The 27,532-nt window shown below is 45.7% G+C and overlaps 1 protein-coding gene across 4 annotated transcripts in view; it reads right to left on the bottom strand.

Annotated features, from left to right (window-relative positions):
* The window catches only part of DIP2A (disco interacting protein 2 homolog A), a gene marked incomplete at its 3' end in the record, with an annotated part of 122,968 nt that overhangs the window by 94,363 nt on the left and 1,073 nt on the right, over positions 1-27,532 (bottom strand). The gene's annotated exons all lie outside the window — the stretch shown is intronic.

The raw sequence follows: 27,532 nt of genomic DNA, 5'->3' as shown, positions 1-27,532 counted from the left end.
TTAAGGGTCTTTTCCAACCTTAAAGGTTCAACGATTCTGTGACAGCATTTCAACCACAGCTAAGCTTACGTTTATGCTGCCTGCACAATGCACAGCAACATGCAGCTGCATTAGCAATGTTCGAAGATTTATCTCCAATATCCAGCAAACACCATTCCTTTACACCTGTGAGGCTGCAAAGTACTCACACAGCAGTCCTGTGTCCTTCATTGCTGCTATTTTCTGAAGCAAGGGCTATCGACTGACACCTTTACTTAGTCTGCATATGACAAGCTAAGCAAAGTGTGAAAGTCTTGAATATGATCCTCCATATTATAGGAATCTGTAAGTGAGTGACATCTGATCATTCCATATGGTGATGCATTTGACTAACTCGTAAGAGATTCTATTTCAAAGATCCTATTCTAAACAGCCTGGGAACAGCAAGATGCCTCCTAAACAGTATTAGGAGTTCAGCCCAACTCCCCAGAAAACGTCTGTTACTGGTAATTCCTAATATGCAGCTGGATGTTGACCCCTCCAACAGGATTGAAGTTATCAGAGTACAAACCTTGTCCACATGTAAAGGTGGTAAAGAGGAGACACACAACGACCTCAGTATGCAGAATGTCATTAAACTCTTCCACGCACACCGTCACCACAGAAGTATCAAACCCTCCCCGCACAATGGCAGCACCTAAGTATCGAGCTCTGGAGACTAGACAAACACTGACCAGCTAATCACACATGTCTTAATGACAGAAAGGGAAGTTGTTTTATCAATACCTTGGTCTCAGAAGACTAAGTTTTCCACTTTGTGCACAATCACACAATGGGACTTCAATGAAGATGATGAAGGGCCTGGACAGTCTCCCCCATGAGGAAAGGCTGAGTGAGCTGGGGCTGCTCAGCCTGGAGAGAAGAAAACTAAGGGGGACCTTATTAATGTTTATCAATATCTTAAGTATGGGATGCAGGGGGAAATGCCCAGCCCCTTTTCAGTGCTCTGTGGGAACAGGACAAGGGGCGATGGCCTCAAGGTGGAGCACAGGGAGTCCCGCCCCAATTTAGGAAAGAACTTCTTCCCAGTGAGGGTGAGGGAGCCCTGGGACAGGCTGCCCAGAGGGTGTGGAGTCTCCTTCTCTGGAGATATTCCATCCCTGTCTGGATGCCAACCTGTGCAATATGAGCTAGGGAGCTGCTTTGGCAGGGGGTTGGACCCCACGAGCTCTGGAGGTCCCTGCCAACCCCTATGATTCTATCATTATGTGATTCACTTGATGCTGAGTGTAGCAAGATAAACCTGTTACTGTTGAACTGATGTTTACATTCAGCTGGTGAATATACTTGAAATGTTTGTGTGGTGACCTAGTCAAGTGAGATCTATTTTTCAATACCATTAATCACCTACTGGGCTTTCCCTTGGCCCAAACTTGGTCTGATCAAGCCATCAGGAGTTTTGCTACTGGCAAAGCAATGCTAAAAGTCAGAATTAGAAAATTCTCATTCTCTTTCACTTCACAGCCTCACAGCAGTTGTTAGACAAAGACACCACTTGTATTTTACGAACTAAAAAGAAGCCAAGGTGAGCAAAGGATGCAGTGCAGCGAGGATGAGGGAAGTTCCATGTTTTGCAGGTTATTCTCTTCTGCACAAACCCACGTGGTAACTGTGCACATACACTGGAAAGACAGAGTGCTGCTCCTTGTTCACTGCCTGGGTTTAAGCCGTTAGTTGCTTCATCTGCCAGGAGTCAGTATTTGACAGGGTAAAAGAAGGTTAAATAATTGGATCACAAAAGCAACCTGGCAAGTTTCCAGGCTCAGTTAGCCCAATTAACGACTTGTTCTCATACCGCTTCAGTAAGTCCTTAAGCTCACTCCACTGGGAGATGTCTTACAAGCAACTGAGCATTTCATATTTACCAGCTGCAAAATGCTCACGTTCATACTTTGGTAGCAACCCAAGCCCAACAGATCACAGCAAAGATGCCACTTAAGCACGATGCACAATACTAACAACAGAAGCAGCCTTAATGAGAAATCCCTCACTATGAGAGGATCCAACCCATTAATTAGACCAAGGAAAAACCTTTTAAAGACCAACCAGAAAATCCCAAACCGCAGCATGATATTCAAAAGTCACAGAGTACATTCAAAACATACAAAGGGGAGTAACATAACCCACAGTACCAAGCCCACACATAACTTATTTCAACTGATCAACTATGAAACGTTTCCAATCGATTTCTAGGTCTGGGTTTCAACCACGCTGTTAGAGGGAAGAACAAAAGCAATTTCAAGTTGATAATGAAATAACTGGGGTGGGGTGGGGATAGCTACTGGGCCAAGTTTTACTCTAAGTGCAGATACTAATTAATAACCATGGTAAAGCCACAAAACACTGAAATACAACATGACTTTACCCGGAGTTAGATCTCACCACAAGGCATCCGATTGGCTCCACATAACTCAGCTGAGGTGATCACACAGAAACAGATGAAGTGACTCACAGCTCCTGGCTGAATGACAAATTGATGAACTACACCAAAAAAATGAATAAAGACACCAGCTGAGTGATTCAAGGAAGCATGCAGAAAGGCAAGTCAGCTGGTGCACACAACCAGCCTCCTGTGGCAAAAGAAAAACCACCAATCCCTACTTCAGCCAGAAAATTACGGGCTCACAGGTCTGGAAGCCCCAGCACGTGTCCCTGTGATGTCTGAACTTCCAGAATCAACCAATGCCCCGAGTTGGAAGGAACCTTAAAAAACGATCAGAAAGTGATCTGTTGAAACTGGAAGAAGATTAACTATACCAAGGACAAAGGAATCCCAAGAAATCATCAAATGTTGGCAGGGACCTTCAAAGGCCACCCAGTCCCACCCCTGCAGTGAGCAGGGACATCTTTAACTGGAGCTTGTTGCTCAGAGACCCATGAAGCCTGACCTTGAATGTCTCCAGGGATGGGGCCTCCCCCACCCACCTCTCTGGGCAACCTGTGCCAGGGTCTCACCACCCTCAGAGGGAAGAGCTTCTTCCTCATGTCTCATCTGAACCTGCCCTGCTCTAGTTTAACCCATCACCCCTCGTCCCATCGCTCCCTGCCCTTACAAACAGTGCTGCCCATCTTTCCTGTAGGGTGCTTCAGGTACTGGAAGGGGCTCAGAGGTCTCACTAAACTTTCTCTTCTCCAGGCTGAACCAGCCCAGCTATCCCAGCCTGGCTTTGTAGGAGAGGTGCTCCAGCCCTCCCATCATTTTTGTGGCCTCCTCTGGAAGTGCTCCAAGAAGTCCATGTCCTCCTTGTGCTGAGGGCTTCAGGTCTGAATGCAGCTGTGCAGGGAGGAGATGTTGGGGAAGGAGGATGCCTCACTAGAGCAGAGCAGAGGGGCAGAAACCCCTCTCTCAATCTGCTGGCTGCACCTCTTGTGATGCAGCCCAGGATGCAACTGGCCTTCTGGGCTGTTAGTTCATGCTGTCTGCATCCATCAATACCCCCAAGTCCTCTCCTAAGTCTTTCTCCACAGGGCTGCTCTCTATCCCAGCCTGTGTTGGTAGCAAGGACTGTCCCAACCCAAGTGCAGGACCTTACACTTGGTTTGTTGGTCTTCATGAGGTTTTCACAGGCCAACGTCTAGCTGGTCCAGGTCCCCTGGGTAGCAAGCATCCCATCCCTCCAGCATGTCAACCCACCACTCAGCTCAGTGTCATCTGCAAACTTGCTGAGGGTGCACTCTATCTCACTATACATGTTGTTGACAAAGATACTGAACAACACCGGTCCCAGCAGAGATTTGCATTTTCTTCTAGTTGCACTGCTACTCATTAAGTGTCTAGCTGAAGTCAGGAGTTTATCAATGATCAGCAAACCTACAGTATTTTCCTCAATCCAGGACTTGAAAAGTGCAAATAAAGAGCTTGTAAATGCCTGCCTTGGTTACTCATAGGCACCGGAGTGGCGAACTGGTCAGGCTCAGCACACACTCCGCATCGCTGTTCAGAGTCAGCAACCGTGAGCGCTCACAGAAGTTAAACCTCCCAAGTCACACCAACTTCCTGCACAGACAGTCGTTACCCAGGCCCACAACCTCCCATGGGTGCTGGTTACGGACTCAGCGGGCTGCTCGGCTCCCGCATGGCTCCCCAGTTCCAGCTCGATAACCCAGAGCCTTCAGTCTGCCACCGATACCGAGGAAATGAGCTCCTCAAACAAAGATGCTGATTCCTTTCCAAACGCTTTCATACGCTTGGCAAACCTTATTTGCCCTTCCTGAGCAGCAAGAGCAAGATGTCATCACTTCTGCCAGCTGCACTTCGTTCCTCATTCACCTTGCTAGAAAGAGCCCAAGGAAAACCACACTCAGTGTCTTAGATGCTGGAGCTGACAGTTAGCACCCTGTTTGGGGTTGTTATAACCCAAGTAGTGAAGTACATCATTCTTATCACTCTGTAATGGAAAACCCAACAGTCAACAACTGACACAAAAAGCTTGGAATACAATTTTATTCAACTCACGATTCGTATTTACTAGAAAACGCTCCTCAACTATGCACACCATCTGTCCTCTCTCTTCAGATGTCCATCTCTTCCATTTTTGAAATAATTTAGGAATCTACACCCTAAGATAAGGGTGTAGATAAGACCCTATCAGAGACGACACTGAGTAGGTCTGCCTCGCTCCCCAAACCACAGCGTGCACTGAGCACACCACCCACTGAAACCACAACTTCTTCCTGCCAAATTTGCTTGGGGACACTTCACTTGGAGTGACCAGAAGAGCCAGCACAAGGGCTCAGCCATCCTCCAAGAACAGCACTGAGGACTTCATGGAATAAATTGCCTCTATCAGGTTTTAGAGGCATCTCTGTGCCCCAGGACACTGTGAAGCTCCATCCTGCGATATGCCACTAAATTCCATCATAGCTCTTGGGCAAAGACCTGGTTCCTTACTGCAGACTGACCCAAACCCAGCACTTACTTGGTAATTTTATAAATGTAAGATGAAAAGCAGGTTGGCCAATTTCACTTGGTTTTTATAAGTCAATTTAACAACTCTGGTAACATTGATAGTAAATTTAACAACATGTACAACCCAGCCTTTGCATTAATAAAATTGAAATGCTTTTTTAACCTTTATTTTATAATTCAGATTTAATAATACACAGACTTCAGAATGACAAGGCCAAGAACACTGAGACTTCAGGCAACGCGCCACCTCAACCTGACCAACTACTTGCCTATGCCCAAACAAGCATTTGCTATTCATACACTGTGCAAAATCACATTCAAGTGAACTACTCTGTGGTTTTTCTTTGATTTGAGCTATTTCTTTATTAGAGACATGTTCAACAGAATCTAAACCCCCTTCAGAAGCTGCAGTTAACTGCATTAAATTGCAAAATAAAAATAACGTGGGAAGAGTAAGGAATGGACTGACAACTCAGCTGGGAAGTCAAAACTGATGGGGGAAAAACCCTACAATAAACTGGCATGGTTATCTTTGTTTACTGATTACAGCCCACTTCCAGCCCACATAACAGTTTTTTCTTTCCTTTCTCTGTTACTCCCACACTCCACTAAAACCCTGTTTATATATATATATGTGTGTGTGTATGTGAGTGTTATCAAGAACTACATCAGCAGTATCAGCTTGAAAATTATTCTCAGCACAAAGTTTGAAAGTGTTGCTTCTTCTAGGAAGAAGTTACTAACTTCACAAGGAACCTTGCAAATCATTATTGAAGTATTCTCACATATTATAAATCTGCTCCCATTAACAGATCAGCTGTCACTTCATTGGAATGCAGCAGCTAAAGGATTAATCTAGAAGAGTAAAAAAAAAAAACAAAACCAAACCCAAAGGTCAAGTTTAATTCATCAATAATGAATTTCTCCTGCTGTAATCTGGGGTTTGCTAGTCAGGAGTCACCAACTCACATGAACAAGCTGTGTTTCAATGCTGGAGTTAGGACTGGTGTATGGTTTTACACCTTGGTATTTCCAAGATTAACAACCAACTTGTGTTGAACTGGAGTTTAACAAGACCTACCCCAAAATGAGGGATGTGGTCATTAAGACAAAACCCCACTAAGCTTACAAGACCTTCTCCTACTTACTAAGCAAAACCAGGTATGTAACTTTATTATTGAGCCTAAGCTTTCAGCATTGGTCAACACCACACAGGCAGAAGGTTTATCTAGTTCCACATTCCCCCACCGCAGACCTTTATTTTGCTCTGAGTTTCAACTCAAGTTCAACAGCAGCACCTGAACACCAGCATTTTTCCTGCACATCTCATCCCAAATTCAAGTGTTCCAGTATTTCCTACCACTAAAATAAGGTGCAGTTGCTTTTCCTTTAAAGTCGTTTCCAGCCATTGCTTCTTATTGTGCTAGCTTTGAGAACTCTCATCACCTTTGTTTTCCACAGAAGCATTAATTAGCCTCCTGAATAAGCTCAGGCAACACAGAACTACCAAGCCCAATTCCTGAACTTACTCTCCCATCTCTTTGAGTGCCCTTTATCTTCCCAGCTTGCAGGCAGCAGAAGCAGAGAGATTCCCCAGTAGCAGATGAGCATGGCATTACTTCAGAAAGCTGCTATAACCTATTCCCGAGTGCCACCAATGCCTGCAGCATAAACATCATCCCTCTTGGCCAGCTGTACACTGAGAACTCCCACAAGTTCTCCTGCAGGACATCCAGCTCCTCACACCTCCCACCCCTAGTCTCGTATAATCACTTTCTCTTCTTATGCAAATCACTTCAATATCATCGACATCAAACCACAGATACTAAGCAGGACCCATTTGATTCCACCCAGACATCTAACTTGCTCACAGTTCCCCACCTTGGCAGTACCTGAACTTACCAGCACAGAACCACCCTGGCCAAGCTCAGGCATGGAGAACGCCGCAAGGCTGCAGAGAACCAGTGGCAACTGATCACCCGCCACTTCTTCCTATTCCTTGTGACTGCTGCTCCCCAGAATACAGCCTATGGACTGCCTTTGATCCTGTGTCCATAGACTTGATGACATTGACTGTAAATCTCCTTAGCAAGCCACTCAGCTATTTACCTTTTCTTCTCCCACTGGAATCTAAAAACTATTCAAGTGCCAAATGATGAGAAAAATAAAGATTCTATAATCAGGCCAAACCTGGAAAAAATTACTGAAACTGATGTGAATCCAGAAGTGGTTGTATTTATAACTGCATTCTTAAAGTTGTATAATTAAGCTGCTTTTCACTCATTCATAGTGACTTCTAATCTTCCTAGCTTACTATCACATCACTGACTGCAAGCACTGCGACATGGGGGATTCCCCCCCAACATGGTAGCTACTCACTATTTACTCCAGACAAGCAAACCAGATCCTCTAGTCTTCCCTATTCACACACGCCTCATTCTGCCCCAGGATACTCTCATCTATTATCAGCTAGAAGCTGTGTTCCTCAAGGCATCCTAATTCATTCCAAACCACCCATGCAAAGGTTCTCTCAAAACTGTGGAGGGTTCCTCATAAGCTGAGGAACCCTTCTATCCCCTCCCTAATCCTTTTTTCCTCTGGCTCTCAAGCTATGCCTTCATGAAATTCATTCCTCTCTCCACACTCCTTCTAGCACTACCAACAAATGAACATAGAATTGGAGAGTCGTTCAGGCTAGAAGGGACCTCAGGAGGCATCTAGTCCAACCTCCTGCTGAAAGCAGGAAAATTAAGAGATCAGGCAGAGCTGCTCAGGTGTTAACGTAGTTGGATCTTGAATACCAGAACAGAGACTGCACGACCTCCTGAGAATTCCAATCACCCTCATGTTACAAAGGCCAACCCCTAATCCTTCTCCTTACATCCAGCCAGATCTCTCCTCCTTCATTTTAAGCCCACTGAGTCTCACCCTTGCATGCACGCCTCAGAAGTGCCTGGCTCCCTCTTCTGGACAATTCCTCTGGAGATAAAGGACATCAACAGTTCAAAGACCTTCCCTACCACCCTCTTCCCTCACTTTTTCGAGGGCTCTTGCATGTGATCTGCCTTAAGTTGCTCTTTTAACGTTTTGTAAGTCCAGTGGACAACACTTAACATTTTCAATGACAGCTGAAAAAAGTGCCTCTTCTATCCCCTCCCTAATCCTAACAGGAAACTCCTTTAAGTGCTTCTGCCTTTCCCAAAACATTTGGGAATTGTGGGATTTTAATATTGATTATGCTCCAATGTTCCAGTCCCCGGAGGGCCCCACAGGGGCAGGACTGTTTGAAGGGCATGGAGTGATGGGATATGGGCAGATGGGTTAAACTAGAGCAGGGCAGGTTCAGATGAGACATGAGGAAGAAGCTCTTCCCTCTGAGGGTGGTGAGACCCTGGCACAGGTTGCCCAGAGAGGTGGGGGAGACCCCATGCCTGGAGACATCCAAGGTCAGGGTGGATGAAGCTCTGAGCAACCTGCTCCTGTTAAAGGTGTCCCTGCTCACTGCAGGGGTGGGGACTGGGTGGCCTTTGAAGTCCCTGCCAACCCAAGGCATTTGATAATTTCTTGGGATTCCTTTGTCCTTGATAGTTACTCTTCTTTTAGTCTCCACAGATCACTTTTTGATCATTTTTTTAATGTTTCTGTGCTCTGAACCTGGGAATGGCAACACTTTTACCTACAGAAAATCCCTCCTTGTCCATTCTCGTACTGTTCATAGCATCACCATCTCGCCTGCCTCTAGTTATGGAAAACAGCATTGCTCTGTTACAACCTGCCAAATTTCTTGATGGCCAGTTTCTTTGAGTCTGGGAAACAGTTCTTTGTACATCATGCTGGAGAGAATGACTACTTTAACAGTCCTCTGTATTTTCAGATCTTGTTTTTCCAAACCATAATGCTTTCTTTCTGCCAAAACACCAAAACAAACCTTACACCTAGGAAGTCTGGCTTCAGGTTAGAAAGAGGAAAGCATTCACCTGCTGTTGATCAGCAGTAGGACACCAGCACAACATCTGTGTCTCAAGAGATTGTCAACCTTCTCTCAACTTGGAGTTTCAACAGCAGCAACAGGCAGGTGAAGGATCTCAAAGTCAGCAGGTGTGAAACACAAGAGGACAGGTGTAGGAAGTACCTAAGTTCCCAAGTCAAAGCCAAAGCATACTAAGGGAAATAGGATTAAAAACAGGATTAAAGAAATAGGTTCCTTTCTCCAAGTCTGGACACACAACACACCTCAGCTAATTTAACAGGTTACTGCTGCTGAAAGATGCAGCTCTGCTGGTAACTCCCAGCCGCTGCACCCCCCAAATGCCAGTGTTGGTCCTCACCTGGCTGCAAAGTCCCGTCATTCACATCACTGACCTGACAAGCTAACATACAGACAGACCCCTGCACGCCGTACCAGGCAAGTTTGCTGTTCAGCTGTTGTGGTTCATTCAGAGGGTGGCTGGGAGGGGTGCGGCACCAAAACTATTTCTCACCTTGGCAGGGAGGCAAAGGGTGCGGCTGCACAAGGCGGGACTGCAGCTGGAAGAGACAGACCTGCTCCCTTCAGCGCCCCAAAAACCGCTTCTGCCACAACTCCCCACAGTTCTCAGGCAACCCCACCGCAATGGGTGGAGAAAACCAAGATTCTCTGGGGTGAATGATCCCAACTGGCTCATCGCACGGCCTGTCAAGTCCCATAGTTCCCACTGCACAGAGCACAAGAGGAAATACCCAGCAGCAAGGGACTACACTGTCCTCAGCCACCTCTGAGACACCAAAGTTCTTCAGCATAACAGCAAACAGCTGTTTCCTCAAGCTCTCCCATTAACACCAGCTTCCCCCCAGACATCCTTAACACTGATCGCTACCAAGTGATTACTAATCACTTAATCACTTGGAATCTCTTTATTAAACTAAAGAGATTGCAATAAATTCCTTTAAAACAGTACTTATCTAGGAACTTCAGGAAGTTCACGTATTTGACGCTGTCACAGTGAAGCCCCATGGCACGCAGTGCTCCCTAGCACTCACACACCAAGGCTGAGTGCCCAAAGGGCACATCTGGACAAATATTCAAGTTACAAATACAAGAGTTCAAAAGTACCAGATTTAAGCTTGTCCATTCAACCCAACATAGTCCCCTGTGTGCCAGCTGTGGGAAAATTTACATGACCACATTTATTTTTCAACAAGAGCTCTGACTCACCCAGTGCACTGAAGAGACATTGTTCAATGAACAGAATATTGAATAGGTTTGTATTGTGGTTTTCTGATATTTTTGCCAAGATAGAACAGGCTTCCAAATGCAAAAGCATATGAACAGGAAGGTCATGGTTGGAAGGAGTTACTAGGCTGGCACCACATGTTCCAACTTTCTCATCCTAAAATAGGAAATATGTTATTTGTTTATATTCAAAACGGTCTTGTTCAGCTACATTGCAGGACAAAACCCCCCACCTGATTCTAGATTCAAATTTAGTCTGACAGCAGATTTATTTCAAAAGTCCCACCAAGATCCCCAGCAGCGTTCTCACTGGTGTTCAGAACCTGAAGAAGCAGCAGCAACCTCTTGAATGCTTTGGACTGGATGCAGCACAGAAAACAGGACCACACAAGAGTTAAAAAAAAAAGAAAATTAAAAGGAAAAGATGTCATCACTTGCACAGAGGTTGGTATCTTCAAAGATAACACCTGGATCTGGTTTCACCTTGTATAACCTGTATTAAAACAGCTTCCAAGTATGTGCAGAATAAAGTTATCTACTGATAAGTTGCATTTTTTACTGAATCTCTTACACTTAAAGAGACTGAAACATAAAAGCTTCCACATGGGAAACCCACACTGCAACTGTCTTCGTTCAAAGCAATAGATTTTGACATTTGCCTCCCAAAGCCTGGACAACGACCCCTCCAAATCACAGAACATTAGGAGTAGGAAGAGACCTCAAAAGATCATCTAGTCCAACCCCCTGCCAGAGCAGGATCACCCAGACTAAATCACACAAGAACACATCCAGACAGGTTTGGATGTCTCCAGAGAAGGAGACTCCACAGCCTCTCTGGACAGCCTGTCCCAGGGCACCCTCACTCTCACAATGTCAAAGTTCCCCCTGACATTCCCATGGAGCTTCCTCTGCCCCAGCATGCACCCATTGACCCTTGTCCTGTCACTGCCATCACTGAGAAGAGCCTGGCTCTGGCTTCCTGACTCTCACCCTTTACATATTTATAGACATTAATAAGGTCACCCCTCAGTTCCCTCTTCTCCAGGCTAGAGAGGCCCAGCTCCCTCAGCCTGTCCTCATGAGGAAGATGTTCCACTCCATCATGTTGGTGGCCCTGTGCTGGGCTCTTTAGAGGAGTTCTGTGTCCTTCTGAAGCTGAGGAGCCCAGAACTGGACACGACATTCCAGGTGCAGCCTCACCAGAGGGGGAGAAGGACCTCTCCTGACCACCCCCCTTCTCATACACCCCAGGATGGCACTGGCCGCTGTAGCCACGAGGGCTGAGAGGGGCCGTGGTACCGCAGGGTTTTGCCAGCCTAATCCAAGGTCAGGGTGAACAGCAGCACATTGAACCACCTGATGGCAAGACCAACCAACCTGTAAGTCTGGGAGCAGAGATAAAAAGCAGTGTGAGCTGGGGAGCTGCTGGGGCTTTTTCCTCCAAAGTTAAAGCAAGTGGGTCTCCAGGCAAGGCAAGAGCTCGAGGGTGGGGAGCACTGAAGGGAGAGGATGAATGACATCACGGGGGCAACGCGACACAGAGGACACATCCACTCTGCTTCACACTGCAATACTTGCTCCATCAAAACTCACTCAGCAAGCCACCTGAACTCTATTTCCAGTCCACTTATCTACCAAAAAAAGAAGAAGAAAAAAATCTGTTTTGCAGAAGTGCTTATCAAAAGGGTTTGGGGGGGTTTAATTTCCGAGGTAGCCAGTGAAATCTGAACACTGCATGCTCAGGAAAGCACAACAAATCAAGGTTTGTTTTTTATTGTCACCAGAAAGGACTGGGGCATAGTCATACATCCACACAAATGCCAAAACCAGCCTGTGCTACCTGGAAGTTCTGATTCTGCAGTTATTTTTCCAAATAGAACAGTCACTACATAATGCACAGTTCTGATTCAAGGCCATCTCTTGCCATGGCGACCATTTCAATTACCACTTTTTTACAGCATTCTGAGCTATCAAATGAAACACACTGGTATTTTCTGTCTGACACCCCAAATCACATTGAAATTGTTTGAATAATTGGTTTAATCATTCACAAGACAAAGCTGTTCCTGTTCACAACAGACAAATGCTTCAGGGCTTGACGTTACTTTGGACTGGAATAAAGACGTCCCTACATTGCCAACACAAAAAATAAAATACAGATATTCTTAGAGCTAAAGATCTCAAATAGCTGTAATTAGTCCCTTCACTTTGACTGATGATCAGAAGACACTTAAACAGCCTTACTGCATTTTATAAACAGATGGGGAATTTTAAAATCAATTAAATTCCTGCTAATCTAATATAGAGAAGCTGCTGACACGACCTGTACAAATGCTAAATTTCACTTCCCTTGCCCATTTATCTAACTTGATTAGTTTTCTCAAGTTCTCCAGTCTTCTTTCTCCAATCTTGATACAAGTGGGGGGTGGGAGGGAATACACCAGAGCTACTGTCCACTTACCTTCCACAACTTTTATACATTCATTAGAGCATTTTGCTTTTTACTTTTGGAAATTTTAGACACTACAGAAGTTTGGCAAGACTAATGTATCCAGTTCTGGGCTCCCTGGGATAAAATAGACAGGAATCTCCTGGAGAGAGTCCAGAGGAGGCTACGGACATGGTTAAGGGCCTGGAGCATCTTCCCTGTGAGGAAAGGCTGAGTGAGCTGGGACTGTTCAGCCTGGAGAGAAGACGACTAAGGGGGGATCTGATCAGTGTTTATCAATATCTGAAGGGTGGGACACAGGGGAAAATGGGCAGCCTCTTCTCAGTGTCTGTGGGGACAGGACAAGGGGTGATGGCCTCAAGTTGGAGCACAGGGAGTTCCACACCAATCTGGGGAAGAACTTTTACCCAGTGAGGGTGAGGAAGCCTTGGGACAGGCTGCCCAGGGGGGTGTGGAGTCTCCTTCTCTGGAGATATTCCAGCCCCATCTGGACACTGACCTGTGTGACCTGTCCTAGGGACCCTGCTTTGGCAGGGGGTTGGACCCGATGGGCTCTGGGGGTCCCTTCAGACCCCCAAGACTCTGTGAACCTGTAAAAACCTATGTCCTGAGTTACCATCAACTTCCCCCTGACTCAAGAGTTTGAAATATTGAAATCAATCTGTAAAGTGCCCAACACAATTTTCTTGTAGAAGAAGGTTATGCAGGATTTAGATTTTTTTTTCACTCCTGAAAAGACTTGTCCAGTGCCATCTCTGTACTACCCACATACATATATGGAGTGTATTTTATAAAAAAATATATATACACACACAGAGGAGTTGGACTTGATGATCCTTAGGGGTCCCTCCCAACTCAGGATATCCTATGATATATATTTGTATAAGATTCCTCTTCTGGAAACGCAACTCCTTTCCCAAGAAACTTGTTTTGGCATACCATTATTAACAGCTCCATTTTCAGCAATTTTAAACTTTTCAATATCCCCAAGCTGTAAAGCTTGTCTGATTTTTGAATGTTTTCCAGTATATGCCTTGGACTGTCCAAGAACATCCCAATAATCCTGTATTTGTGGCTATATCCTGTATTTGTGGCTATATCCTCCTGTGAGATGCTCCATTTTTAGCTTCACTAAGAACACTGGTACCGTGGTTTTCCTTAATTATCTTTTTTTTTTCAGTGTATCCCATAAGCCACAGAGTTAAAAAGACTCATCAAATGACACAAGTGGATACTAATTTCACAGTTTCATATATTTGTATTAGGTACTCAAGTCTTCTTTTCAGCAGCTAAACCAATTTACTCAAATTTAGAAAGTAATTTTAGTTCCCATGTTGGGAAAGATATTTCAAGAGTTTAAAATTCTAAAGCTTTCACAGTTGCTAAGGTACCTCTCCCCAGTATTGTAGCAAGCAACACTACTTTAACTTTCATCCCAGAAGAAAAAAGACTGAAATCAAGAAATTCTGATTACGTGTGTCAACCATCAGCAATGTTCCCGAAAATCCCTACTCCACTGCAGCTAGGAACGATAGAAAAAGTAATTTTAAAGTCCATATTCTGCACACAGATTTTCCTTAAGGTCCTATTCGTTACTCTTTGGTGTAAAGCAAGAATAAAATTCACTAGAAAAGCTGCCCATGAAGTCCCCTCCTGCAGAACTGGAAACCAGTAATGCTATTAGCACACTGCCAAGATCCAGTAAAATCTACTGGAAACACCACAAAAAAAGGTGAAAGACATCAACATGACATTCTTCTGCTAAGTGACAAGTTTGATATTGATTTCAACTTTCAGGCCTCCCTTTCAAACTGCACTCCGCAGTTAGAGGACTGGCTGCCCCGAACCTCCTCAAATAAATTCATGTGTACTCAGGGCTCTCCAACCAGTGTCATGAGAAAGCCCTCACATCAGAAGCTTCCTTGAGAAACCCAAGAGAACTGTGGTGAGACAACATTTGTTAATTAGGATCTAAGAAAGGTCAGGAACTAATAAAAGCATCCTTTCTGAACACAGGTAGATGTTCCCCTGATAGAAGCACCCCTGGTTCTCCATGTGAACATGTAAACACAATGTCTTGAGGTCTTCCCATGCTGTTTTTCTGGCTGTCTAAAGCAGTGGCCACCTGGCACAAAGAATCATAGGCTCACAGAATACCCAGGAGTTGGCAGGGACCCCTACAGACCACTGAGTCCAACTCCTGGCTCCACACAAGGCCAGCCAAGTCAGTGCATCACCTGGACACTCACTGCCCTCAGCCCGGCTCAGGGCTGTGACCCCTTCTGGGGAGCCTGTCCCAGCACCCGACCCCCCTCTCAGTACAGAACCTCTTCCTGACACCCAGCCTGAACCTCCCCTGGCACAGCTTCACGCTGTTCCTTCAGGGTCACCAAAGAGAGAAGATCGGTGCCTACCCCTTCCCTCCCCCTTGTCAGGAAGAGTGTCCCAAGCTCCCACCTTCCTCAGGTAGCAGGAAACTGCATTTGGCAGAAACCTGCCACTTTCTACAGCACCAGCAAGGTCCACCTGGAACATCCCCCTGCACGCTCTCAAAGTCCTTCCCACCTAAGATTCTGCAAGCGTTTAGTGGACAACAACAAGGATTTTTCAGAAAGTAACAGCCCATTTGGAACCGACCCAGGGAGGAGAAAGTAGTAAAATAAATACTTCTTAGCTAGCACCAGCAAAGAATAACTAACTTCTCTGTTTGTCACCTGCTTTCAACTGATCTCAGCTGTCCTATCATCCTGAGCTAGAAAGGAATAGCATGCTGTTAGGTTTTCCTCCACACAGGAAGAAAGGAAAACAAAGCAGTAGGTACCAGGTAAAAAGGAATTTAAGATGACCAAGTACCGAGACGCTGAAAAGAGAATTACTACTCAGAAAGTAAGCAGGAAGAAACATTTTATTAAGAGGTGGTGGGTCACTGGCCCAGCTTGTCCAGAGAGGTGGGGAAAGCACCGTCCCTGGAGCCATTCAAGGCCAAGTTGGATGGGGCTCTGAGCGACCTGGTCTAGTTGAAGATGTCCCTGCTCACTGAAGGCAGGGTGGACTCACAGAACCATAGGGGTTGGAAGGGACCTCCAGAGCCCATCAGGTCCAACCCCCTGCCAAGGCAGGGTCCCTAGGACAAGTCACACAGGTCAGTGTCCAGACAGGGCTGGAATATCTCCAGAAAAAAATACTCCAATATGAGGGTGGTGGATCACCGGCACATGTTGCCCAGACAGGTGGAGGCGGCCCCATCCCTGGAGACATTCAAGGCCAGGCTTGTTTGGGCTCTGATTGACCTGGTCTAGTGAAGATGGCCTTGCTCACTGCAAACGGTTGGATTAGATGGGCTTTGAAGGTCCCTGCCAACCTAACACATTCCGTGATTCTATAAAACCAAAAGCATACACTGAAAGTCAGCTGAGTATGTGGAGTCAAATATGGAGAAACTCCAGAGTGAGAGGGCTTAACATAGAAGCTCATGGAGCAGCAGTGGGCTTGGACTAGAAAAAGGAAAAAAATACCCAAAACAGAAGACCTCTAGCTCCTGCTTCAGAAGTGACTCAGGGTTCATTAGTCTGAGTGCTAAGAAGTTCCAAAGTCATTCCTTTTACTAGGCACACATATAACCCAAGGGCAGTAGAAAAGGCAGAGAGCAAGAATGAGCAGTCCCAAGGATAGTTCGAATTCCCACAGCATGTACTATGAGCTCAACTTTTAAATTTCTTAGGGCTTGTTACTCAGTGAATGAAGGAGACAGAAAAATTAGAGAAAGACACACAAAGCCCAATGCTTGATTTATTCAAATACCATTTCTGGGGGAAAAAAAAACGAAGGGAAAAGATCTTTTTACTGAGCTCTAATCTCTGGAAACAGTCTTTGTAAACTGAAGTGATTTCCACCAAATACAAATTGTACACAAACATCTGTAACAAGAAACTTAAATATTTTTGTTCAACAACATGGGATTGTAAACAAAAGTTCCCCCCCCACCAATCCCAGACATCTTTTCTTAACCCTGCCTCCCAGTGTGCTTTGATGACATGTGTCTGACACGCTTTCTGTGCCACCAAGGAGTCCTGCATTTTCATAGCAATCCTCATTACTTACAACATAAGGCAGGGATCTCATGCTGTAGGACTTCTGCAGAGTTTTGGCTTCATACCAGGAAGCAAAACCATCCTGGAAGTTAACAAAGCCCAGTAACACACTTTCTTACCCCTCAGCTTCTCCCTGCTTTATTTGGGCATGCAAATTGTCTCTGCCAAAAACAGGTCAGAGCAATGATCAAAGGTAAAAACACCCACAGTTGTCACAGGACACGACGTGGTGCAGACAGATCGAACTCCTGCTTGCTTTTTTTACCTCAGTATCACCATTGCAAAGGTGCAGGGTGGCACAGGGGACAGCAGCCAGCAGAAGCCTGCAGCATGGCACTGCTCAGGCATAGGGCACACAGCTGCACCCACAGATGGACCCACCAGCAGCCTGTGTGTCCAGAGCAGGGAGGTCTGCTGGGACGGTGGAAACTCACGTAACAGCCAAGGAACTACAGCCTGGAGAAGGGGGAAACTCGGGGCTGCTCCCCCAGTGTGGACTTTGACCAGCACCTGTGAGCTCAATCTGCTCTGCACAGAAAAAACACTTGTCCATCATCTCTACACCCTTCATCACCGGCCTTCTCCTACCTACATTTCTTGTTGCAACAGGAAAACGCAGAACCAAACCTCCCAGCCTCCCTTGCCTCCATAAAAAGCTGCAGTCCCTGGGCTGCCCTGCAGGAACCTTTTCATGGCAGAATGGGGCTGAAGGCCCTCATCAAACCATGAACCAGTACAGATTTTCAGGTGCAAACAGCCTTTTTAAAAAACCTACCTGATAAAATACCGAGTGGTTTGTATTTTCCTTGTATCTGGTTAACCACAGATCTATGGGACACTATGGTACTGATCTTGCACTATGATTTATGGGAGTTTTCAGATTCAAAGTTCTAGGACAAAACACAGTTACACCCATGCAAGGGCAACGCTTCAATCCAGGCTGGATCCAGGACAGCTCTGAAGGAACAGGAGCACAGATACAGGCAGACACTGAAGAAATTTATTTTGGCTATGGATTCATGTTGTTGCTAAGCTGAAGTACTGGGATCCTCCTTCATCCTTCTCCCCTCAACCCAATCCTCCCAACCAGCTCTGAGCCCATCTGACTACACTACCAAGCCAACTCAACTCACTGCATCACTTTAAAGAAAAGAAAGAAATTCACTTACATGTTAACTTGCTGCAACTGTATTGGAGCATCAGAGAGGCACCAGATGCAGCCCAAGATAAAAACTCAGCAGTGGGAATTCCCTTCTTTAGCTGAGGTGCTGGATAAAAGAGCACCCAGCCTCGAGCCTGGGGAGGGATGTAGGTGCCGGCCCACAGAAAGCAGGGACACAAGCACAAGATCCCCGTTGGAAAAACTGTGGCTCTGGCACACAAACTGGGGGGACATGGAAAGAACGAGCTCCTGCAGCACCAGGGTACCCCTAAACCACAACACAAAGGATAATGTAGCACAAAGAGAAGTAGCAGAATCCCAGCACTGCTTTATTCCAGCGGGAAGGAAGGAGACAGCCAAACCAATACTGCCCATACACACGCACACACCCTTCTGACTGCAGCAACAGCTTGTGAAGTGGAATCAGCAGTGCCCACATTAGCATGGAATGCTGACTTATGGATGAAGGAGATACTACCCTCACAACTTTCTTCTGAAGTAGCTGTTCACTCACAGAGTCTGTACCTGCTGGCTCCAAGACGGACCCACAGCTGGCCAAGGCCGAGCCCATCAGCAATGGTGGCAGCACCTCTGGTGTAACAGAGTCAAGGAGGGAAAAAAACCCCTCAACCTAGAAGCAGTTTTTGCAGCCAGAGAAGAGAAGTTGTGAGAGGAACAACTCTGCAGCCCCCCAGGTCAGTGCAGAAGGAGGGGCAGGAGGTGTCCTGTCCACGCCAGATGTTTCCCAATCTATGTACATACTGACCCCAGAGTTAGCAGAGCAGATCCTTGAGGCAGGGAGGTAAACCACACCACCACTGCATTTTTCAACAAGACTTCAGGGGAGGAGCTGCCACAAAGAAAACCTTCTTCCCAGGTTTGCTGGGGGAAAAACAGTGAGAAAGAACACACTGGGTAATAAACCAGTAAGAAGAAGGTAGGATACGATGATGTGGAGGCTTTAATGATTCAGCCACAGATTTCAGCTCAGTCCCCTGACCCCTGCATTGCAGAATTGCTTTCTTCCACCTTAGCACAGGAAAACCACACGCTTACATCTTACGGGGATCTTCAAATCTGGGTCTGCAACCGCGGCTTCAGGAGAAGTGGGAATGCCGCAGCTTGCACCTCCTTGAGAGCTACGAACCTCGTGCCAGTAACACTGTCAAACACTGAGACTCATCCTGAGCTAAACACACGGGTCCTTTATAACCAAACCACTGTTATGTAATGGGAGACGCTGAAATATTTGGCCTCTGTATTTTCATACAGGTACAATAAATGATCTTTCTTCCTGCAACAGAACTGGGTGACGCATCTGTACCTCAGCAGGACAAGGTGTTATCAAGCTGGCACCTTGAGGCTCTCACGTTGTACTGTTCAGTCCAAACACTGCCCCATAGCCCTTCATCAATGACATCACATTTCAGAGGAATAGTTTCTTCTTTAAAAAAAAAAAAACATCACAAAATCCCCACAACAACTTCTTACAGAAACCATTTGAACTAGCAAGTGGGGAAAAAACCACTTTTGTGTTCTCTCAAGAATGGCAGAGCTTGATCCAGGTTTTGGGGGAAGGATATGGAGGTAGAACACAGGAAGACCAGTGCTCAATGGCAATTTTAAGAAAGGTCAATTTAACTCACAAATAAACACATTCATGGTTTCGAGGAAGCTTACTTTTGCATGAGAACACCTGGGAGAAAATGTATTTCCTTTAATTCTCATAAAGTACAGGTTAGCACCACCCTCCTGTTTCTCACTGGGATTTAACCTCCATAGAAGCAACGCACAGAAGAGCAACAAGGCTGAGAGACCAGCCCTCTGCCCCAGAACAGCTCCAGCTGGAAAGGATGCCTCAGGTTTAACCTGGTTCAAGCACCCCAACTCCTGTGGGGTCAGGTAGAGCAGCCTGCCCAGGATCCCATCTGCAGAAATCCTAAAGGAATTTGTGACACGTTACCCATTTCTCAGCTAGATAAACCCCAGCATTTTACAGTTGTTAGTGTTGCCATTCAGCCTAGCAATTCAGGAATCTCCCAGGAACACAGCCAGCTGCAACTTCAGTCTTCAAGTTCAACCTCCCAACAACTACAGTCAACCATCAATGCAGAATTAGCTCCAACAGAGATGGAGAGTACTTTACATTCTTCTACTCAAACACAGAGAGGAGAAAAATTTAAACATGGGTTGACTACAGCAGAAATCCAAAAGGCCAAAAATAAAGTCCCAACCACCTAACTGGTTGAGTTTGAAATTCTGCTTTGATTGGAAACAAAAGCTGATGACAACCTAGCACTCCCAGTTCTCCTGGCTGCACCTTTTGTTTCCTCAAAGTTATGAAGAACACCACAGCAGATTTAGTCCTTTTTATTTTTTGTAAGCCCTCAGGTGCATCACCACCACACTGAAGTTGGAAGCCACAGATGTCCTTAGTGCTTAAGGACATGATCCATGATGGACTAGTCAGGGTTAGGCTATGGTGAACTCAGTGATCTAAAGAGCCTCTTCCAACCCAGGTGATTCTATGATGCTATGTCAAAATACAACTGGATGTCCTTACGTCTTCGGCAGATCCTCGCTGCTCAAAGGACTGTCTTCCCTGGAAGCAGCTAAAGATACAACGTGTAAGGACATTCTCAGCTAAGACAAGACACCTTGCTCACCTTCCTGTGTTCCAGAAGACGGAGGTGGGGACAGAGTAACACTGATAGAAAATGAGTATGGAGGGAGAGTGGGAATCGGAGCGAAAGGGAAAGTGCATTTCCCATGAAAACCACAGTACATGGTGTTATTCCACCAATTTGACAGAACTTTCCAGCACGGTTGCCCCTAAGCTCTACAGTCAACCCAAAAAAGCACCAACACCATTAGCTTCCAAAACAGAGGGGAAACAAAATAAATAACCTACACTGATCATCCAGCCTGTCAAGCATGGCAAGAAACAGAAAGCAGGTCAATTTGGTTTTGTCTCACAATGTAGAGCAGGACTTTGAACTCTTCCCACCATCTATGTTAACTGCCATCTCTTAAATCCTTAGTTTATGAATGAATTTTACCAAGGGAGGTTTGGGTAATAAACTCAACTGTTCCCACAGGTGAGGTGACAGTCTGTCCCCTTTTTGGAAAAGGGACTTTTCATTGAAAAAAAAATATAATTAAAAGGGGCCTATGTAAAAAAAAAACAACAGTAGAAAAAGCGTGTAACGTCATTTTTCACTGCAGCAACCCAACAAGGTTAACTACAAGAGTCTCTACTGTCACCACTGCAATTACACTCATGTGATGGGATGACTGAAACATTGATGTTGTTCTTATTGGGTCTATTCCCAAACTCAGTTTAGGAAGAAACCTCCATATTCCATACAGGACAGCTCAACCTAAGCCACCGGCATCAGCAGCAGACTCAGTGCCACCTGTGGACCAGCAAAAGCGTTTGCAACCTCATAATGCACAGAAGAGAACAAAAACAGATGGAAAAACAGTCTTCAAAGGGCACCGTGGGTGAAAGGAGCACAACGGATGGAAACATCCCACAGACCAGATTGTCTAATGACCAGCCACCCAGCTGGACTTTGCGTATCTCAACAGACTTGGGGCCTTCAAACAAACTTCAGTCCTACCCTGAAGCAGAGCAGGGAGATTCTGAACCTGGTTTTGGAAAGAAAACACTATTGTTGCCCAGATAAAGTAAGGATGCTATTTCCTTCTTATGGTTTAACAGCATTGGCATCATTAAAGCTATCATAACCAGTACAGAAAAAAGTCTTCATTCCAACTGTCACCTTGTTAGACAATTCTTCTACAATAAAGTTTGACTTGGGAGAGAAGGGGGCTTTACAAGTCATGTAGTTGTCAGCTGCTGTTGTTAGAAAATCTAGTTGTGGTCAGAACACAGCTTCAGGAAGCTCAAGTCATATGGTGCCTGTTCTTTCATGACCTGAACTGGCTGATGGGTCAGAGCAATGGGACAAGACAGAACAATGACTGCCAGCTGGGCAGTTACTTCACAACCAGCCCATCAACGGCAGAGGGTGACTCTGCATCCATTGATGCCCTCAGAGAATGGATAGGCTGGGACAGTAACTCCATCCACAAATAACACCTTTTGGCCACAGAACTCCAGTGCTTCACCAGCTCTTTACAGCAGGCAAGGAACCTGCCTGGACATAATCAAAAATCATGTTTAGGAGCAAAGGCCTCCCACCATGGAGGCAGCAGCTTTCATCTCCTAGGAGATATCCTCAGGGATGGCCGTTAACTGAAATTCCACACACACATTCACCGTGGTCGTGTCAAATAACAAGTGAAACCCTCCACCTACTACAGGCTGGGAACCCCCCCCCCTTTTTCTTAAATAACTGAATCCCCCCCTAATAATAATCCCATAATACATGCATTAAACACCACATACCTAAGAATGACACGAACTGAGAATGTGCTCAGAGAGCTGCTGAAACACGGGACTCCTGCATGATCCATCCATCCTAACTGGATTCTCTCAGTACTTCAGGAAGGCAACATTAACCACATCGTCTACAATCAGGATGTGTCAAAGCAAAACCAGAGCTGGCCTCCTTCCATCAGTTGATGGGCACCAACATCAAGCACTCAGAGCCTTTCTCTGGGTACTTTACATGACCAGAATTAAAGGATCCCTTGCGTACCGTCATCATGAAGCTTGCAGTGGCAACCACTCCTTGCCACTGGACTGTTTTATGATAAATGGGAAAAGAAATAACCAGAAACCTGTTTGCCTTCCAACCCCACGTGGCCATTTCAGCCACAGACCGGAACGAAGGGTATGAGCTAGCCTGAAGGATGTCAGCCAGTTGCTTCCCAAAACCTGAGTCGGGTGTAACATGTGAGAACAAGCTTTGTAGACTTACTCAGTCCCCAGGGGCATTTGGCAAGCCCCATGTACTATCACACAATTAACAGTTTCTGTTGGAGAGGCACAGAAATTAAGCAACAAAGACACTGCAGGTCAAGTTTCACAGGCTACCTACTATCCACTTAGCAAGCATTTGTCTCCCCAGTTTCAACAGCTCTTCTCACCAATAGCCTCAGATTCTACTTATTTCCAAATATTAAAATGATCACAGAAGTGGCAAATAACTGTCATTTACAGACATACTTTGTGAAGACAAAGATTTCTGTAACAGAAAGCCCCACCTGTAAGACCAGAAAACACTTAACAACCCAATACCATGCTCCATCATAAAGGTAACAGGCTAAAACACACGTGTGTCTTCCTCTCCTGACTCCACATACAGCATTTCAATACCACACCAATACTGCCAGTGTTACAAAAGCAATGAGGTTACACTTTCCAGCTCTGACCACTACCTTTAGTTTTTATAAGACAGGCCTTCTCTGTCTACCCCAAAATATGCTGTTATCAATTTTTTAAAACACCCAACCAGACAGGTCACACGGGTCAATATTGGCTAGAAGTTATTTGCAATAGTACTGCTGGAATACTTGTGGTAGCCAAAACTGTCACACACTAAGTTTAATTTTTTCATAAGTTTTTATGCTTTTAGCCGACACCTTCTCTACTCGTCACTCACAGGCGTTATGCCACCTGCAGCACCTCAGAGCACCCCCCAAAAAACCCCAACAAGCCAGAAAAGGTTTCCTTGCGATACACACCAATTCTTCCCTTCTTAAATGAGAAACAAATAATTGGGTTCAAAATTAGGCAAGAGTGAGCTTTCTGTCCAGGCAGACAGAAATGGGAACCAGAGCATCCTGCACACCATAGAATCACAGACTGGTCTGGGTTGGAAGGGATCCCAAGGATCACAGAGCTCCAACCCCCCTGCCACAGGCCTGGAGCTACACAAGGTTGCCCAGGGCCCCATCCAACCTGGCCTTGAACACCCCCAGGAATGGGGCACCCACCCCCACTCTGGGCAGCCTGTTCCAGCACCTCACCACTCTCTCTGGAAAGAGCTTCCCCCCAGCCTCTCATCTAACCCTTCCCTCCTTTAGCTTTAATCCATCCCCCTTGTCCTGCCAGTCTCTGCCCTTTTAAAAAGTTGATTCCCCTCCTGTTTGTAGGTTCCCTTCAGGGACTGGAAGGCTGCAATGAGATCCCCCTGCAGCCTTCTCTTCTCCAGGCTGAACCAGCCCAGCTCCCTCAGCCTCTCTTCGTAGGGGAGGTGCTCCATGCATTGACTGCCCACACCTTCGGAGTGACATGTTGTGGGATGGAAAACACAACTCCCCAAATAAACAGACAAATTTAGTTATAATTCTGACAGTAAACTATGTGACAGTAAATTTCTACCTTGGGACTAGTTCTGTAGCCTGCCTGATAGAAGTCATCAAGAGCAGCCCTTCCCATCTGGCAATCCCTGAGGTAACAGAATGGATTTGGATGAGAAGAAAAATTATCTTCAGCATCTTTACAGTGGGTAAAGCTCTGCTAAGGGATTCAGCTCAGTTCCAGAATTAGCCTGACCTACAAGTTCCTAGGAAACAGAAGGAAAACCAAATCCATACGTTTAACATTTAAGAGCTCATCAGAAATTCAGACACACAGAAAAAGCAGCGTTGTGATATTCACAGGCTGGTTGAGCAGCCAGCTGACAGGCTGGAAGCCCAGGGTTTCACTGCCTCAGATTTACGTAACACTTACTGAATGTAAATCGTAAGTTATGCACCCAAACGGCCTGGCCTCACCAGAGCCACGCAGCAACACGCACAAAACACCTCCAAGAAAAGAAACAAGCGTAGTGATGTGTTCCTGTAAGACCCAGAAGAGCTACCAGAGGGGACTACCACTGCGAACAGCACTAGAAGACAATGCCACACAAGCTAACGGCAGCGGGATGGTCCTCGCTGCCATAAGGGTGTGCAACACAATTTTGTCTTTGACTACTCCTACATACACCATCCTTGGATCAGTAAGGAACAAGTAAGGCATCTTCCTGCGCAGATGACATGAGAGAAGCAAAGAAACAACCCAATTCCACCTTCCCTCAGCTTTGGGGAGTAAAAGTGAAGCTGCTGAAGTGGAAGCGCCGTGCCTGGCACTCTTCACAGAGAGGTCTTTGAACGCCAAGATCCACTTCTGCCACAGGAAGGGTTTCACCACCCCTCAAGCTCTTCTCTCTTACCCAAAACATGTATCTCACTGCAGAAGCCAGCAAATTTTATCTACTTGCCATGGTAAAAACCGCAGCAGAAAGCTCTGGAAAGGAAAATGGTAACAACAAGGAGCCTTTTCCACAAGAGAACAGCCCAAAGTTCTGAGGCACAGCTTTCAAGCAAGATGCCATCTTCCTGAATGGACAAGCTGTCTGCCTAAATGAGATCAGCTGTTTGAAACCAGCACAACTTCATGAAAGGCAGCAGACAAATGCATTTAGATATGTAAAAACACACATAAATATCTGATACACCGTCATAAAGCAGGAACAGGCTTTAAAAAGGCACACTGATGTTTCTCCTACAAAAATCTCTGCTGCAGACTGGATTTTGTTTAAAAAAGGGGGTTTTAACACCTTCATTCTCTGTCAGAGCACAGAAGAGAAAGAAACATTTTAAAGGGACTAATAAAAAGCTGAAGCATCAGCACTTTCGTGCTTTTGCCGAAGATCCTGCCAGAGCGATTAGGGAACTCCAAATCTTTCCATGACATCAGAAAGCTGAAGCACCTTACAGTCTTAAGGAAAGAAAGCTTAGTCTACAGATCAAGGAACTACAATTCAGCTTAGCTGCCAATCACCATCTCAAAATTGTCCTTATCTCAAAAAAAAAAAAAAAGGTCACGGCAGATCTCCTTAGTTTTCACTGAAAGATTCACTATTTTCTTTCAGTAAAAAATAAAATAAAATAACAAATTACAGTGTTGATATAACAAAGCCCTGCACCACCACTGCTCTAGGGCTTCTTTTACCCCAGCTGTTATTTTTTTAGTATGTGAAGAATACAAAAAACTGTCACATCATGTGAAATTATGGTCTTGTAAAAGCAGAAATATCCATCACACCACACAAGACCAGAACTGTAGCAAGAATTGCAAGAGTTCCCTCCCCATGCAGAACTCTAAGCTGAAGACTTCATTTGGGATTCCGAGTTGCCTTTAGAAAGCAGTGACGCACTCGTTCTTCATTTTTCTCTGTATCTAAACGCAAAGGTTCTTCCCAACTTTCACTATGATAACCCAGGACAAGACCAAAGAAAACTTTTAATCATCTTCCTGATTTATTTATAGGTGAAAATAACATAATCAAAGAGAACATATGTTATTCCTGCCCCAACACAGCACACGTAATGTTTCCGTTGATGAAGTACACGTACAAAGTCGAAAGGAACTTGCTCTCAAGTTTCTTCTTTCCTTTTCCTTCCTCGGCACTTCCTCTCAGATTATGGTAACATCCTCCCAAGCATAGCCTTCTCCAATTCATGGTGTATTCAGCATGAGAAATTCCCTGTTAAATCTTCCTGCAGCCTGCCTGTTTTCACACACACAAAGGCCTCCGTTGAGGCAGAGGCCAGAGACAACAGCCAGATGTGAAGCGCAGAAGAGCACCACAGCTGCTGAAAACGTGAGGAAGTCGTTGGCAGCAGCATCCTTCCACTACAGGCTGGATTCCACCAGCATAAAAGGAGGGAAGTAGCTGTGGAGATTGTCAGGTACCAATGTACAGCGGCAGAGAAGCAGCAAGAAGGGGCAGAGTACTGCACAACATTTGTAACCGCTTTACATAGATTAAAACGCAGGCACCTAGATCGCTATTCCTTCCTCTGCAAGTAAGCACGTTCTGACTGTTAATGATGGGGAGGTCTGCTAAAAGCAGCACGTACAAGCATCAAGCCATCATGGAACACGAGCAGGTAACACATAACCTGATGTTAAAGAACTGCATGCCTGCTGTCAAGTCATTCAGGTAAGGCAGAAAAGGAACTGCACCTCAGATCAAAGATGGTACCTAAAAAAAAATCATAAGCCAAGTCTTCCGAATGGTCAAGAAGTTTGACCTAACGTTATCACTTTACCTAACCACCTAATTAATCCAGCAGCTATGCAGCAACAGAAATTTCACCATCAGACACACTGCACAAAGACAGCCCGCAATCACACTTGGTGTTTCTCAGATCGAATGTACCACAGACCCGTGTGTAAGACAGTTCCAGTGGTTAAACACACACAGTCAGGACCTACAGGCAAGAGGAGCCAAACCCAGGATATCCTGGCTGATCACGAGTGCCAGCAGACACGCACGCAAGGACTGCTGTGCTGAGCGCGGTCGCGGCACGAGAGCACATGGGTAGTGGCTGTACGCTGCTGCAGCTCCCCAGTCACAGGAACCCCTCTTGCACAAGCAGCAGTACATGTCAGGTACTGCTGCTCTGGCAGGCATGCAGCAACAGGTTGAGCTTGGACTACAAAGTTAATAAACCTATACTTTGCCTCTGCACCAGAGGTTCCATGGTGGAGGAGAGGACAGCTGATCTGCAAGTTCAACCACGACACGTGCCACCCAACATGGAAAGGTGAAATGACCCCAGATTTCCCCACCTGAATGTACCGATCTGAAAACTGCAGCGTCTGAGCAGACTTAATGCTACAGCCCCAAGAGCCTGGTGCTAACAGCTTTTTTGCTCCCCGATCCAAGGCACAGCTTGACAACAGAGCTGGGGAAAACACAATGAC

Source organism: Gallinula chloropus (genome assembly GCF_964237585.1).
Source record: "Gallinula chloropus genome assembly, chromosome: 5".
In the NCBI taxonomy this organism is placed as follows: domain Eukaryota; kingdom Metazoa; phylum Chordata; class Aves; order Gruiformes; family Rallidae; genus Gallinula; species Gallinula chloropus.
Note: the sequence above shows the minus strand (reverse complement) of the source record. Positions and strands in the feature narration are given on the sequence as shown.